Source organism: Dryobates pubescens, chromosome 1 (genome assembly GCF_014839835.1).
Source record: "Dryobates pubescens isolate bDryPub1 chromosome 1, bDryPub1.pri, whole genome shotgun sequence".
NCBI lineage: Eukaryota > Metazoa > Chordata > Aves > Piciformes > Picidae > Dryobates > Dryobates pubescens.
The window spans coordinates 48,179,142-48,196,751 of NC_071612.1; positions in this window are offsets into that span (position 1 = coordinate 48,179,142).

A 17,610-nucleotide genomic window follows, 5' to 3' on the forward strand; every position below is an offset into this window, starting at 1 on the left:
CATAAGCATTCCCAAATTCTGGAATATACTGAGTAGTGAGCTATTTGATTACACATGTTAAGTGTATTGAAATTGATTGTTCCTTGCGTATTGCTTAAATGAGGCTTGATCTGGGGTTTTGGCATGGTGAAGATGGAAGGAGCTTGAGACAGAGAAGGGAGGATCTTCCCTATACTTTCAAGCCAGAAGGAGTTGGAAGAGAGTTTTGGGGATTTATTAAACAGCTGCCTATAGCTCTCCATGTGAGAAACATAAAATAATCATTAAACTCTCCCTACTTTTCCTATATTTGCTGTATGCACTTGTTTAGTCTGCTGAGTGATGTGTGGTCTTGGGCTATACCAGTTGCAGGAAGTGTTTGGTATGCTGTGGGTGAGCTGGAAAATGAGGGAGTGCTCTGCAGAAACTCTGGGTTTGGCTGAGGCACTTCAGCCCTAGACAGGGCTATTCTACTTGGACAGAACTCTTCTAGGGACAGTGAAGCATGCAAGCTAAGATAGTCATTGACACAGTTTATGGTCAGTCTTTGCTAACATAGATCCTCCAAATAGCAAATATACTAGAAGCTGAAATCAATGTCAGAATGTTTTTTCTTTCTCTTTTGCACCAGATGTTGTCTTTAGATGATTACCACTGTATCACACAGTGCAATTCCAGGGCAAAGAACCTTCCCATTTCAGTAATTGTGTTAGAACCTTCCTGCCACATAACACAATGCTATCAGTGCCTTAGATTGAACCCTTTAAAGGCATGTGTTGAGATCTGTAATTTCAAAAATTAATATACTTTCTCACCATGATTAGAAATGGGGTCAGAAAATATTTTCTGTTCCTGCCAATCAAACAAGGAGCGAATGAAGATGTATGATCTCAAACTAAACAACGCTTGGCTTTTTTTTCTTTTTTAATATATATTTTGTGAGGTAGACTGTGGGGATAGAAGTAGTCAGTAGTAGCTGTAGAAGTGCAAATGAATTTGTTTGCAATGGAAGAGCAAGTGGATAATGTCCATCTCATAATAGTCCAAGATCTGTCTGAGGAAATTGTAAATTTGGCTGAAAGGACTTTTAATAATCCATGAACTCAAAGGTAACATTGTTTTTATTTGCAGATAACATCTTTAACTTCTTCTGTTGAAGAAAGCAAAAAATAATCTGGGCAGGTCATTAGTGTTACCTCACTAGTATGAAAGGATTTGAAACAATACATAACAGAGATAGATAAATAGAAAATGGAAAAAATAAAAGCAATAGGTTCAAAGGTGAACTGTATCAGGTTAACTGATACTTTTCTTTGACAAGAAAATTTCTCTTCAAAGGAAGTGAAATGTAGCAATCTAATCTAGCAAGGCTTTGGTGCCACTGAGCTGTCAGAGACTGGTAACTTAAAGGAGATGACGATTTGTAGGCAGAATGTCAAGTAGTAAGGAATAGGTTAAAGAGGAGGCCACAGAACTGCTGCCTGAAAGGGCAAGGGTTGAGCCAGAGGAAAAGACGTGACATTCCTTCTACACCATCTGGAAAGCGTTGCTGTTTAATTGTGCCATTGATAACTTTGTCACCAGGAGTCACAACAAGCTAAAAGCACAGGCTAAGAAAACCAATTGGGAGTTGTAGTCTGTCAAGGGAAGGATTGAAATATCATCTTGAGGAAAACAGATGGACTTTTTGGATGGCATGGCAGAGATGGGACAAAACATAGCAGCACAAAAGGCAAGGTGAAGGAAATTAAGACTTCAGTACAAATTTCTTTGATGAGCCATCCTAATACAACGTCCTACACCGTGCAAAGATAGCTTGCATTATTAAAAAGTCTTTAAGTAGCTGTTCTGAAACTAATTTTTCCATAGTATGTCAGTCAAGTTCCATCTAAAGAGTATATGTTGGTTAGAGGTACTCTAGATGTGGATCAGGCAATTTGTTCTGGGGGGACACCTGCTTTTTTTTCTACTACAGAACTCACGAGTACAGACAAGAAGAGCGCAAAGCAGAAAGAGCATGGTTAGTGCATATGACGAATATCTCCCTCAAGAATAGGACTTCTATTCTTTGTCTGTAGTGGCAGTGCTGCTTGACCCAAAATTTTCCACATTTGGAAAAAAAGAAAAAAAAAAAAAGAAAATAATAATTAAAAAGAAAAAAAAAAGGGAAAAAATCATGAGGATTAAAAAAAAAATTATGAAATTTTGGAAAAAAGAAATCAGTATTTAGGAGCTTTTTGATTGCCAAGAAATCTTTGGCTGTTCTGCAGCTTGCTAAAAAGACTGACTTTTTTGCAAATTAAAATTTCCAGATGTTTGGATGGAAGCATAATAAAAAGTGGTAAAAATATTTAAATATTAAAAAAAGATTAATCTAATCTGTATGCATGCATGCTGCATATTGTTTCCTTAATATTTTTTAAAGCTATAGAGAACAATGATGAAGTATTATATGTTCTCACTTTTGCGTTCTCAGCTCTACCACAGGAGGTTGTTAGAAGGCACTTGTTAGAAATGGTTGCTCAGGACATGTTTTCACAACTTCTTTCTCCATTGTTCTGCCCTAGATTGTTGAGAACTACTTTGCAGCGACCACCACAAGTTAGTGTTAGGCTGGGGAATGTATTTCCAGAAATGGTGTAGTTTGCTATGCTTGAGGAGTTGAGAGGGGTTATAGATTTATGTGCTGTCGTGTTCAGAACATAGCAACATGGAGAGAGGAGGTGTAGCACTTGTTTTTGCTGTAGTCACTGATGAGTCACTTAAAGATTTTTTAACTCTGATGACTCTAATTAAATGCATGCTTCCAAATTAATGTATCAGCCCATGTGGCATGTGTTTCAGAAGCTCCAATCAGCCAGTTTATACTGGCTGTGGAAGTAGACACACAAGTTTCAAAAAACAGATTTACATGTTGAACATCACGCATCTGACTTTGACAAAGAACTATTATTATCTATCTTGCTTTAGTTTCTTTTTAATATGAGATCTCAAGATGCAAACCAAGATTATCTTCATGTTTTCCTTTGCCTTTTTCAAGGAAAAAATCTTGCTGACTTCTGATCAGCAGAGCTTTGGACAGAGCAAGAGCTGAGAATAGAATGATTAAGCCTTGGTCAAAACCTTACTTGAGTCTTCATGACTTCCAGAACTCAGTTCTAAAGTCTCTCAGATGCACCTCCAGCACCAGGAATTAATCATCCACTGACAGAGAGAGAGTAAAAAGCCATTAGTTTTATAGGAGCTTTTCCCTCTTGAAATTCCATTGCTGGTTGACTCTTTCTGAGATGATGTTGAAACTGAGAATAAATTCAGTTTCGACATTTTCATATTCTTCACAGTCATTGCCAGGAAAGTGCTCAAATCTTATGCAATAATGGCCTGGACTCCATTCAGCATTCACTGTGGTCATCACGGCGCTGTAATGATCTCAGCTCCACACATCCCGTGCACTGGATGAATCTGCTCAGGGGCTCTTCTCCCCTTAGGGCTGAAACTTCAAAAGCAGTCTCTGACTAGTATGCTCAGAAACCCTTCTGCATGGTGTTTGACCTGTTGGATAGGGTAGCCATATGTACAGTGTAGGTACAGAGCACACCTATCCCTGAGCTGCCCAGCCTAGATGCTGGAAGCAGCCTCGCAAGTGGCAAAACCCGACCAGCAAGCAGGTAAAGGAGCCAGAGCTGCATCCTGCTTTACCATGGACCTGAGATGAAGCACTCCATGAAAGCTTGCTCATGTGCTTGCACAATGCAGCTTTCCCACTCAGTTTTTTGGTGCTCTCTCTGATCCTGCTGCAAATGAAGACTCTTTGTACCCACACAACTCCTGGGAGATGCAGATACCAAAGTATAGGCACTTCTTTCATGTCCCTTTCTATTGTTTAAAACGCTTGCTTTTATTTTAATGTAGAAATACACACTCTGTAAAGGTGAATGTAATAATTCACATTTTGCTCTCCAGTTTTTATGGAAGGTTTCTTTGTAACAATTTTCAAGAAGCTTCAGTGATTTATTCATTTTTCCTTCCTGCATTGGACATCAATGTTAGTGACTCTTCATTCCAGAAGGAGGTGATGTTGTCTAATAGCTGGAACATTAAGGCTCTGTTGCTTGTTTATGGCCCCTCTCTGTTACTACCTATATGACCTACAGCATGGGGGGCTAAGCTATTTCTGTATCATTTTTACTGGCTGTGAAAGAAGGTTAAAACCACCAGCCTCGTGGGATGTTGTAAAGCTTTAATGACTCAAAAGTACTTTGAAATGATCAGACAGATGATAGCAAATAAATGCCCCAGCAGTTTACTAGAGTTTGCTAATTCTCTTCTGATGCAAGGTGTCTTTGAATTGTCCCTTACATACTGTTGGTTTGGTGTGTTGTTTTTTCTTTTTGAAGAAACAGGAATCGTTGGTGCAAACATAAACCCCCCTGAAGATGGGAAGGAAATAGTGTTTACATGACACAGAAAGAGAATGACTCAGTAGTTAATTCTTGGAAGGGAGCTTTTGATAGGGAAAGTGGATGAATTTAAAGGTCAGTCTCAGTTACAAAATAATCTCTATATTACTTAATGTATTACTAACTTCTCTGTTATTTCAGCCCTATGAGGCAAAATGCTCCCAATTAAACAGGCAGCAGATTGTTCTTTTAAGAAATCCAAGCAGTCCAAAGCAAAATCACTTCTAGCTCATTGAGAACATACCTCCATAGGCTGTTGCCTTTCTCTCTGACCTCAAGGTTACTGTGCAGAGATTCGAATGAGAATGAAACTTGATCTTTTCTTTGTCTTTAAACTTGTAGATTTGTGATACCCAAAGGAATCAGTACTTTGTGATTTATGGCTTCTCTACTTTGTTACAAAGAAATGTTAAACATCTTTATTTAATATGTCAGATATCATGTTATCCAGGTTTGGCTGCTGATTGCAACATGCTCACCCTTTATTCCCTAGAAGAGCAGTACTTTTATGTAACTTCCTACATTGCCATCAGCTTCACAAGGCTGTACATCAGTTGTATAGCTGCAAGTTTTTCCAGTTGTCTGGGCAATTTTACCATCTGAGGGATATTAGCCTGCTTTGTAGCCTGCAGATTCTTCAGAATCATTTCCTATGTTAATAAAATATTTTATTTTTGTGTTTAAAAGAGATCCCAAACCTGATTTAAACTAACCTCAGCACATGGTATGTGCTTCCCTTCTGAATGGTCCCACACAGCCCTTGACTGCATTTCCATTAACACCAAGAAAAATTCCTTTTCTGCTTGAAAGGGAGTAAGTGATAAAGTGCTAAAGTGCTGTTGGGGTGTGGGTGATAGCACCAAGCTGCACATTATTTCTTAACAGATAATACTGAAACCTTGGAAAGAAAAAAGAAAAGAAAATACAGCCCAAAATGATTTAAACTGAAACTTTCTTGAAGCAAACGACAGGACACCACGTCGGGAGTCAGACAGGTCTGTGATCTGTTCTGCCTTTGGAAAAGAGGCAACCTTGCACAACCTTGTGGGCTAAAAGGGAGGCAGGCAAGACCACAAGTGACTCAGCAAGAAGAGTGTGAAGAAGGGTAGGCTGGACAGGAAGATGTGGGGAGTGTGACTTGAGTGACCAATTCAGACTGGGTTGGGAGCTATGTCTGTGTCCTGGAGGGTAGTTTTGCATCCAGCAGGTGGGTACTGCTTGCTGGCTGGCCAAGGAGATAAAAGAGGCAGACCTGGATGAAAACAAGCTGAAGAACAGCAGGTTGAGTCAAAGCTGGGAGAAAGGCCCACAACTGCCCTGATGATCTGCAAAACAATGAGATTTCAGAGTTCACTATTTCTCCACTGCCAGTAGATCCCTCGGGACATCACTGGCAATCAGCCTGTCCTTGTACTGTAGAGTTCTGTCAGCCTGCTCAGAACTTTGCTTGCTTCCCATTACCCAGTTGCAGAAGCCTGGCAGTGCTGTAGACAGGGAAGATCAAGATGTTTGCTCTTATTGCTCATTAGGCAGTGCCATCTACCCTGTGTGTTGAGACAAAGTGTACCATGTGGCAATGGCATTCAGGACCCAACTGTCCCTGGAGGATTTACTTGCAGGGGCTGAAATTAAACTGCATGGATGATTTCCATTCTAGTTTTTCTCAACAGTGTTTTTGGGGAAGCCTTAGTAGCACATTTTGAACACAGACTTCTGTGCATAATTCCCTGGCTTTACTTCTGGTCCACCCTTTTCCTGCAGGCTACTTGTTCATCAATACTTCCTCATGGACTTTCCCCTTCCAGCTGTGCCTCACTTAGTTGAAACCTGTTGGATTCCTCCTTCTCAGCATCTAAGATCAGCAAGAAGCAGAAGGGCAGAGAAGACCAGGCTTTGGGAGATCAGTGCAGGTATGTGAACATGTTGCTTGCCAGCTGTGCCCAGCACAGGCAGCATCGCTGAGCAAGCACAAGGTGAACCTGGGGCAGGGCATCCTTCAGCATCTGCAAGCTGTACTGACATCTAATAGTACAAGATTATTTTTTATGTGCAAAACCAGTGCACACCATCTATTGTTAAATAATCAAGAAGTTTCCAAATTGGGCAGATGATTGTGCACCTGTGCCTACTTCACCATGGCAAAAGCAACATAATATATGGTAGACATATTTATTTATAACGTGACTTCTGCTATATTTTTACAAGTAGAGGCACCAGAGATGGTAGCTTTTGTACTGATATGTCCAATATAATATGAAGCTTGAAAAGATTGATACATTTTTAATATTGTGTAGCTTGTATATCTCTCAGGAATAAATATTTCAGCTGTAGATATGTCAATATCAGTAAGTAGGGTTCTGTGTTAAAATGCCAGTAAATGAGTGTATGTCATGTGAAGTCTGATGCTCTTACCATATATGTTAACAACAGAGAAGGATGCCTATGAGTGTCTGAAGAGCAAGGCAGGGCCAGGTATATAAATTCAGGCTCTGCTGTGTAGCATTCCATGAAGTATGCTGCTTCTGTGGCCTTTTGTTTCAGTGTCACCACTCAGCCCTTGTAGGTAAGCAAATGGCAGAAAAATGGTTCAAGAAGTCTAGAAGTTCATGGATCTGCAGGTTCACCATTGGTGAGCAGTGTGTGTGGAGTGGTGGTGGGGACAGCAGCTCTGGGTCACTCTGTTTCGGTCTCAGGCTGCGTCACGATGCACAGCGTTGGCTGTATTCAGCTCACAACCCATTACTAGGCAGTAAATGGCCTCTGCTTCTCTGCTGCAGCACTCAGTCATCTGTGTGCAATGCAGTTCCTGGAACATGTCAAATATAACCTTAGGTTTTGTATGTTGCTGAGAGGTTTATGAGGCCATCTGTCTTGAACTGATGACCTGGTACGAAGTGTTTTCTCCAAATATTAGACAATATTTCCATAAATACAACTTCTGGTATGAATTTCTGAGTTATGTTATTTATCTCTTCCAGTAAATAATGGGAATGGTTTGATCTCTAGTAAGTGGCACTAAGGAAAACTTCAGTTTCATGAAATTGGAATAATTTTGAGTTTGTTTCAGCATGCACACTGAAAATGCTGTTAGCTGGGGTTTACAATTTGCAGATTGTAATTTGAGGCTTTTAGCAGTGTGTTTATGTGCTGCCTGTCTGTCTATCTATATGCAGCAGCCAAAGCAAAGCTCATCTCATCGCTGCTGATCTTCCTCACCTAATTCCTTAGTTCACTTCGATCTGTCCAGGATACCTCTGGACTCTTCCATTTCCATCATACCTAAAGGAATTCAGAAGTCTAATGTAGAATTTAGTAAATAATTCCTGAGAGGCAGAGCAGTACCATTTTCCCAATGATGATTAAGGAACTGAAAAATTTATGTGGAAATAAATGGGATTCAGGTGCTAAATAGTTTCCAGAGTTGTTCTGAGAGGTTTTGTACTATTGGAACTGGCTGATATACATATTGAAAAGCACTGCAAGACACCTGTGTGAGTCTGTAAGCACCAATGCATTTTGAAATCTCATACTAGGAAACTTATCTAAGGGCCAAGGTTAAACACTGCAAACATTATTCCATTTTGTATTTTAACATTGCAACAGACATTGTAATTGTATGTGTATTTTTATGTTTGGCTTTTTTGATCAGTTTTATATTGCATAATCTTAAAAAGTGTCAGCTTAGGAGGTTATTAATTCACTTGGCATGAGTGGATTTTACAGTGCTGTAAGGATCAACAAGGACTCTTCTGCCAAGATTGTGGTGGTGGTAGATGCTGTCTAACGCTCAGGGTGAATGTATGTGTTGCAGTGAGCTGAAAAAACAGAGTCCAAAGGTAACCTTCTGAATTCATATGGGAACATCTAGAAATCAGTTTATTCAGATATGCTGGATATTTGCCAAGTATATGTCACACAGAAACATATTTATCTTTCGTGAATCATGCACATGTTTTTGAGTTTACCAGCTTACTTGTGAGAAGAAATTGATCTACAGGGCAATTGTTTCATAGTTACTGTATGTTCGCTGGCAGTCCTCAAAAGCTCTTTTACCCCAGGGCAAAAGTGCAGGGCATGTCTGGGAATAGCTGGAAGATGCACCAGCTTAGAAATTAAAGTAATAATAATGAAATATCAAGGTGATAGAATTTTGTGGGCAGTGTTAAGAAATAATCTAAGCCAAAACCAAGCATTGACCTTTCTTTCATAGACGATATGGGAAAGCTTTTCTCCTGTTTGTCTTCAGTGAGCAGTTGAATTTCTCTGAAAAAACCAAAAGTAGTACATGTAGATTTTGACACCAGTGTGACCAATTTATTTCATGGATTTGGTGTTGTATATGCATTTCAGAACTGTGCTCAAAAGCTGTGTCTGAAGCAAATGCAGCTGCTTTTACTTCTTGCTAGAAAGACAGGACAAGGCATGTGTGAGTGTCTTGGCAGTTGTACTGCCTCTTCCCTCTCCCTGTACTAGAGGAGAGCATCTTGTTTACCTGATGTTTTTGGGTTTGCTGCCCACCCTCGGTGCAGGTCCCCAGCAATCTGGCATGGCATGGCTGGCTCCCAGTGGAGCTTTACACTTTGGTGGCTGGCAGTCCCTGCTTCTGGGATTAGCTTTGTGTCTAAGGGACTGCTCATGGAAAATGCATAACTGTTCCCTTGGGCAGGCTGCTTCTCTCAGGCAAGATACACGCAGCTTATAGGGATGTAAATGCCTGGTGCAGAGATGTCAAAAGGTTAAGGGATGCCTGAGAGCAGCCCAGTTTTCAGCAGTCTGGATATTTACACAAGTAATCCAAAATTCTTGGTCTTATGCAAGCTACTTTTAAAAGTAGTCTCATTAACTCTTTTTATTTGCATGCCTCAACAAATAGGTACTTCACATGAAGAAGATGTTAACAGAGGTTCTCTGCTTTGTTGATTACAGATTTATGATTTTGAATATCTGTTAAAATATTTTGTGGTTTTCTTTTTTTTGGCTCAACCCAGGCCAGTCAACTCAGCCTCTCGAGGTAACAGAGGAACTACAGAATATCAGTTAACAGGAAGCAAAAGCACTGCTATACAATACCATTGTGGATAGTTTTAGCAAGTTCCCATCTCTAAATTCAGCAGACTCCTTGGAAAAAAGGAAAGTTTGTTCCAAAAATAAGAAGATATGTGCCCATAAAGGGCATCAAATCTTCTTAATATGGCCATTTAATTTCATTTTAATATTTTTAATAAATGTCCACAGAGTGATGGGGAGTGAATTCCTGGATACTCTATAAATTTGTCAGTCAGCTGTTCTCTGGTGGCGTTACAAACCAGGTTTATTTTATTTCAAGCTATGCTGGGAAGCATGGGGTGTTTAAATGCTCAGTTCCAATGTTCTATCTGCAAGAGGCTGCTGCATCCTTAGGATAACATTTTGCCTTCACTCATTCTGGGTTGGCCTCTTGCCAGTGCTTCCCCAGGCTTTAAGAAAGAAGGATGGCCTTCCCTGTCACCATGGTTGCCTCTCCTCGTTCCTGCATATGGCTACTCCAGCTGCCCAGTGCTCTCCTGAGTCTCTCAGCTGCTTTCCCTGCCATCCCCCCTTGTTGTGACTGGACAGATGGGCAGAGTCCAATGGGATGGCATTTAACAAGTCCAAGCGCCGGGTGCTGCACTTTGGCCACGGCAATCCCATGCAGAGCTACAGGCTGGGGTCAGAGTGGCTGGAAAGCTGATTGACAGCTGCCTAAACATGAGCCAGCAGTGTGCCTAGGTGGCCAAAAAGGCCAATGGCATCCTGGCCTGCATTAGGAATAGTGTGGGCAGCAGGAGCAGGGAGGTCATTGTGCCCCTGTACTCTGCATTGGTTAGGCTACACCTTGAGTACTGTGTCCAGTTCTGGGCCCCTCAGTTTAAGAAGGACATTGAGACACTTGAACGTGTCCAGAGAAGTGCAACAAGGCTGGTGAGAGGCCTTGAGCACAAGCCCTATGAGGAGAGGCTGAGGGAGCTGGGATTGTTTAGCCTGGAGAAGAGAAGGCTCAGGGGTGACCTCATTGCCCTCCACAACTACCTGAAGGGTGGTTGTAGCCAGGAAGGGGTTGGTCTCTTCTCCCAGGCAACCAGCACCAGAACAAGGGGACACAGTCTCAAGCTGCACCAGGGGAAGTTTAGGCTTGAGGTGAGGAGAAAGTTCTTCACCGAGCGAGTCATTCATCATTGGAATGGGCTGCCCAGGGAGGTGGTGGAGTCACTGTCCCTGGAGGTGTTCAAGAGGGGATTGGATGTGGCACTTGGTGCCATGGTCTAGTCATGAGGTCTGTGGTGACAGGTTGGACTCGATGATCCTCAAGGTCTCTTCCAACCTTGGTGATACTGTGATACTGTGATTTTCTGTGAAGGACAGCCAGCCCCTCGCTTGTGGCTCCACTTCACTGGCCCTTGGAGCTGGGGCTGCTCTGCCTAGCAATGGCAGAGAGGCCCAGGGCTGGATGTTTTGGGTCTGTTTTTTTTGGTGTGAATAGTGTGAGGAATGTGCGTTGCCAATTGCTTTGTGCTGCTCTTACATAATGCAGAGCCAAGCCCAGATATAGCAGCAACAGGTATTTTGAGGTGTCATTGCCAAGAAGTGAGAGTATCATGAAAGAAAGGACGTGGCATGGCTGTGCACAGTAATGTGAAGCCTGAAGAGGCATAGAGAAATATCAGAGAATGCAAATTACTGGGATGCAAATAACTGGCATTTACAGAATTTCAGTCTTAATATGAAAAAGGAATTCCTAGATTCCCCTCCTACAGGGAGGTAAACCGCTGGGGAGTAATTCTGGGGGCTTCAGGTATAAGCAGGACACTGCTGAGTGATATTGCTGCTTGCTGGGAGCCACAGCAGCTGGAAGGCAGGACCCAGCCTGCACTGACACACCACAGAGACAGCATCCAGTTATCAGTCCGAAGTCAGGAGGAGGGAAACAAGCTACAAAATTGCCTCCAGGCTCTCCATGCTGGTCCCAGGGTACCACCAGCCACCTAAAGGGCTAAGTGTTTTCTTTAAGTGTTTACAGAAAGGTTTAAGTTGAAAATTTGTGTGTATAATCGGGAAACCAAATACACCATGTGGAAAACAACCAACCTCAGTTATAACTCAAGCTGAATTTCTATTACACAAAGAATTTTTGAATTATGGAGCAATTTCCAAAGTCAGCAATAAAAAGCAGTACATATCAGCTCAACAGAGGACAGAAAAATTTATGGAAAATGAGGAAACCTGAGAGATAGCCACTGGCTGGATTTATGTGGTTGGGAACAGATGCTGAGATATCAATTTGTCTGTATTACTTACTGTCACAAATGTAGGTTTAGGTGGACCGTTGCTTCTGGCTCTGACATACCTATGCTATAGGAAAAGCCGTCTGCTTCCATAATACAGGAAGAAACAATGGAATGATAAAATCTAACTGTATTAGAAACAAGCTTTTTGTCTGAAACTTGTGGTTTGTTGTCCATTTTGTTAGACTTAATCTTCTTTCTACAGTGGGAATTTTTTGGCAGCTCTGGTGATGCCGCATTATATTTGTGTATGTTTTGCCGTAGGGTACAGCTTCATTTCATTCCTAGTTTCAACACAAAGGATGGAATAAGTAAATATGAATGTATGAAGAGCAACATTAAGAGATGCATACACACATGTATACATATATATGTGTGTATTTAGCAGTAGGTATCTGTGAAACCAGATGCTGGCAGATGGTTCTGTGACACCATGATCTATAGACACTATGATTCTACAGAGTACCAACAGCCAATTTGCTAGTTTGCTTAAACTTAAAGATTTTCCAAAAGAATCTTTGGAGACTGTAGCATGCCATTTTCTGGTGTATTGAGTTTCTGGATAGATTTCCTTCAGTTTTTTTCCTTCTCCCCCCCCCCCCCCCCCCTTCTTTTTATCCTGCCTTATTGTTTTCCTTTCAAGCCTTACTCTTGGGCAACTGCAGTGAAGCAGCAGATTGCTTGTTCTGGTCCATCTTTCTTAGGTAAGTTCAAAGCCCTGAGATTATGGTTGCTCTGATCCACCTCAAACTTGCTGCAAGGAGGATGTGGGTGACATGTCCCTGGCCAGGCCACTGGCCAGCAGCAAGCCCCTAAATGTTGTATCTGAATGTTACACTCTAACCCAGACCTCAGACTCCACCTGAGATGTTGGTGTTATCCCTCAGCAGGGAAGGCACTGATGTGTGCTCTGAATTTTCACGCAAAGTATTATGAAGATAGCAGGAAGCATTTCTTGGGATGACTGAGCATTAAATTTGGAGAGTAAAACTTTCCTTCCATAGCACTCTTTGGAGGGGTGCTTACAAATGCTCTTCAGGCATATATATTCAAGGCAGTCCTTGGTTTTTATTATTTTCTGTTAACCAATTATTATTTTTAACATATATATTATGAAATCACATTGACTATTTTCTGAACATTGAACTGTATGTGTTTTTTTCTGTCCAAGACAATAAAATGTGTTGCAAGTGCCTTTTTAATGAAAGAGAAAGCAAGGCCTTCATGTCCTGCAACATCTGCTGGGAACATAATCTAAATTGAAAACGTATGCTGCTGTTGTTGGGAGGGAGAGGTCTTCCAGTGACAGGAAGTATCCAAAAAAGTTAATGCTGAAATCAGTAAAAGAATCATGCATGACAGGAGAATGAACACAGAGCTTTTGTTATTGTTGTTGTGTTGTTTTGTTTTGCAGGGGAGGGGAGTGGGAGTGCAGTGGGATGGAGATGGCCAAAGAGAAGAGAGGGATGGGGGAAGTGTGGAAGCAGGATTATCTGTGTACTGACAGAACTGTTTATTTGTTCCTGGCAAAAATAAATCTCAGTATATATTCCCTCTAGCTTTTCCTTATTTATAAAGATGGAAAGCCTAATCTGTTGCCAAGACCCATTATCCCTCAACTTGAGTCAGACAGTGTAACTTGCTTCTTGAATCAGGGAGCACTGCATGTTTTATGAGGACAGAAGGGGAAAAGAGATGTTTACTCTTGTAATCTCCCCGTGTTTATTGGTGTGTATAGTTACCACCACTACCAAAATGAGCTCATATTTTAGCCATAGCAGAACTAGGTAAATAAATAACATCTACTGAAAAAGTAGGAAATTGCCCTGTACTCCAATATCTGTGAGAAGGTTGGATGCGTCTGTGACGAGCTGCACAGCATTTCCAAAACACTTCTCATTTTGATGTCATACAGTTCATCTTCATCTTCCCAGGTGGGAAGAGCATGTTAGCTTGATTATACCTGTCCTAAGTTTGAAAACAGTTCTTGCATGTGCTTTATGCCTTGCCTTTAAGTACTTCCAATCTCCTCATAAATACACCTTTGTATTCTGCCTAATACATAAACATCATGACTCATGTCTGAGAATGTTGGGAATTTTATTAGGTTCATAAAGTTTTTAGTTGTGGTCTACCCAATGGGTCCAAAATAAATAAACACAGAGAGCGAAAAGAGTAACAATTTCATACCTATTTCTTCTGCTGTCCCTTGAGAGTTTCCCCAGTACTGGTGCAGTACTTGCCGTGGCGGTTTCTGTGGCTTGTTATCAAAGTGTCTGCAAAACGGTAAGCAAGGGGCTGATGCAGAGAGGAAAGCTGGGAAAAATAACTGAAATGGGTCTATTCGTACCCATCATTGATTTCCTCAGTCTCTTTCTACCTTAAGGATTGATAAAAAAATGTGACTAATTGTGAGTGACTTGTGAATAGCCACGTTTCCTCTATTGCTGCTTTCAGTGAATCCGCTTGGTTGTGACAGCTCCCTAAGTCCTATGGATAGAGCACCTAACTGGCATGGCAGGATGGAAACCTGTGGCACTTAACTCTTGGCTTGAGGCCTTTGATCTGGTGTGGCACAGTCTCTTGCCCGACACAGTCTCTGGCCCTAGAGAAAGAGCCATGGTTGTTCCTCCCATAGCACAGAACTTGCTTTGCCTTCAGCATGCACCATTGGTATCTACAGTGGATGCAATGGTACAGAAAAGCAGCTCTCAATGATGCTGACATTTTCATCTGAGCTATGGGATAGTGTGACCTTTGCTTCAGGATACTATGCTCCATAGATATTTCAGGCATCTCTTGCTCAGTGTAGCCACCATTCTCAGGACATGCAGGATCCATAGAACAGATGCTGTCATTCCTGCTTTCTTTGAGGAAAGGTGTTGCATTATAGCGAGACAAGTCTAAGTGCCATGAATCCACCATGCTCTTTAAAATGATTCTCTTGTGAACCTTCAACCTGCTGGAAAAATGCAGCCCAGAAAACTTTTCAAAACCAAGGCTTACACAGGAATCAAAACCGTGGCTTAGGGCTGTTACAAAGCTAAATATGTGAAAGCCAGAGATAGCACTTTTGCAGGAAGAACCGAGAGGTAACACTTTAAAGAGCAAGCCCTAAAGAGCTTCCTGTTTGCTTGTATGTACTCATTCTGTTTCAAAGCTATTGGAAAATTATTTATGGAATGAATGTAGCAAATGACATAATATGTGTTACAGAGCCCATCCCATTTGGCTACAAGCTTGCACTACATTTAAGGGGGGTATAGAGGCAGCTTTCTATTCAAGAATTTTTGCAAAAGAAAAGATTTTCTTAGAGCAGATAACTGTAACTGAGAGACAATTATAAATCAAATAAGAGGGATTGGTGCCTTCTTTCAACAGGATGTAGATATTTGTTAGCCCTTGAACACTCCTCTCACTGTTGTGCAACAGCTGATTTTCACTGTCTCCTGCTCATAGTGCTGGTTCCTGGCACCCAGGTTTGCATGGGAGAGAGACTGCCTGCCCTGTAAGTGGGGTGCGGGCAGTGAGTGTGTGCCCTTCTGGGCTCATTCAGGCATGGGAGGTGAATGGAGGTATGCTTGCTTCAGCCTTGGCTCAGCACACATCTGAGAGTAGGTGGAAGGGGAGGGCATCCAGCCCTGGGGCAGGCAGTTCCCTTGCCCCCATGTATCTGGTCACTGGCAGGTCAGGTGTCCCTGTGGGTCAGCAACGCTCTGGCTGTAGGCCCTCACTGAGCTTACTCTTTTTTTTTCCTTCTTAAATGCAAGTGCTAAAGCCCCAAATGACTAATGTTCCTTCCAAGGCAAGGACCACAAAACAGAGAATCAAACCCACAGAAATACTTACTTTCACAAATTACTCACATTTCATCAAGCTTTGCTTACACCAAGGTGACATAGCCAAACCCACTGATGGTTCAACTATGTGGCCTGAGAAATGCAGCTGCATTAACAAAGCTGCTCTCAGATGTAGAGCAACACTTTTCATGTTTGTTAAATACCATATTGCTGCTTCATTCCTAGCCTGTCAGCATCCCTTCTTACTGGCCCTTCTGCCTATCCCACTGGAAATGAGGTATATGTTGCCAGGTTCCCTACAAATATAGAGGCTAAACATTCACCCCAGAATGCTCTGGATATGCGGGGAGAACTCCTTTTTTGCTCTTCCTTTTTCAGGAATCTAACAAAATCTTGTTATTGTGAGTTACTCTTTTCTTTCATTAATAACACTGTATTTAATTTAATCCTACAGGGCAACAGTTGCAGGCTGCTGCCCAACACTTGTACTCTTAAAAAGGGAAAACAATGCAAAGAGAGAACGTCCCCAGAGGGAGATCATGCCCTGCCCCAGCAGCTCACACATGCAAGACAGACTTTTTTCAAGCACAACAGCCGGTTGGGAACATGACTGACATTTATGCCTTTGGAAGCACCCCTCTTTGCCTTGCAAGTACTTAGAAATGCAGCTTCCACTACTAAAAGAGCAGTTAGAAATTTTACTGGTTTTGAGCACTGGCATTTCACCTGAATGAATATATCAGTGGTCTGTGGTGAGACACACTTAGAGGTTGGACATTTGTGTACCCCCACAATGTAACAAAGTTTGAAGTTTCTTCTTCCCTGTTCTGACTGGATTTGAGCAGTATCTGATGGATGAGCAAGGACTTGCACAGAAAGTGAGTAGGATTGGGCACAGAGTCTTGTTGTTCTGCTTTTGGCAGTTGAACACAAATAATCTCGATAGGCCAATAGAAAGTGAAGCAGTTAAATACTTGCTTGACATCTGTGTCCTTAGGACATCTTTCTTGTTGAAATGGATAGCATTTGAGAGCATATAGCATATGGAACAGCTGGAAAAGGTGATGCTGAGGTCATTAGCAATTGCTGCAAGGCTTGAAGAAAAATAATGGCAAGCCACAAACTCCAGAAAGTTCTACACATTCTGCAGACCAGTGGAGATCACCAGGGTCAATGTGATGCAGGATGTGTACCATGGGGACCAGAGACCCTGTGAGGAGGGACAGGAAAGGTTTCAGATACTTGGCACAGCAGCTCTGCTCTTCCCTGCAGATGTGCTCATACTAGTGTCTGGAAGTAGAGTAGATGCATAGTTTGGATGCTATGATGCAGTCCCTAAAGTCAGGGTACACCTGATGATATCTGTGTTTTCAGTCTCATCCTTGCCCCCAGCAGATATCTTGGTGATAATTAGCTTTTCCAGTGGCCTATAATGAAAGGACATTATCGTTTCACAAAGGTGTCCTTATAAAGCAGCAGCCAAAGTAAATGCATTCAGTTGTGTCCTATTTCAAAATGTGCTATAAGAAATATGAACTAAACTATGTATAAGGAGCAGTTTGGATGACAGTGGATTTACTATTGAATACTTTAGATCAGCTGGTTTATTGCTATGAGAAGGAAGTCTCATATACTGAAAGCCACCCATAGAATATATAACAAGGACCCATGGATGGATATGAGTTGATAGCAACAGACTAAGACTCAGGAGGGAAGTTTCAGCTGCTAACCTCTCCATAGACTTCTTTCATGCCTTTTTTTCTCCATCTCTGAAACAAGGAAGGTGTACACAAGGGAATACAGGGATAAGCTTAACCTTAGAACTTAAGACTGGGTTTAATGTTTTGGTGAAGCAAACACTGACATTTATCACAATCCAAATAGCACACAGATGCTAAAATGACAGGAACAGCATTTTTGCATAAGTGGAAATGTTTTTCTGTAGGCAAAATATAAGCCATCAATAGCTGTCATGTCATTATCTCAACATGGTGACAGCAAAGGTTTATCATGGAAGAAACATGTCAAAACCCATTTGTTGGCTAAATGTTTTTGTTTGTTTTTGTAATT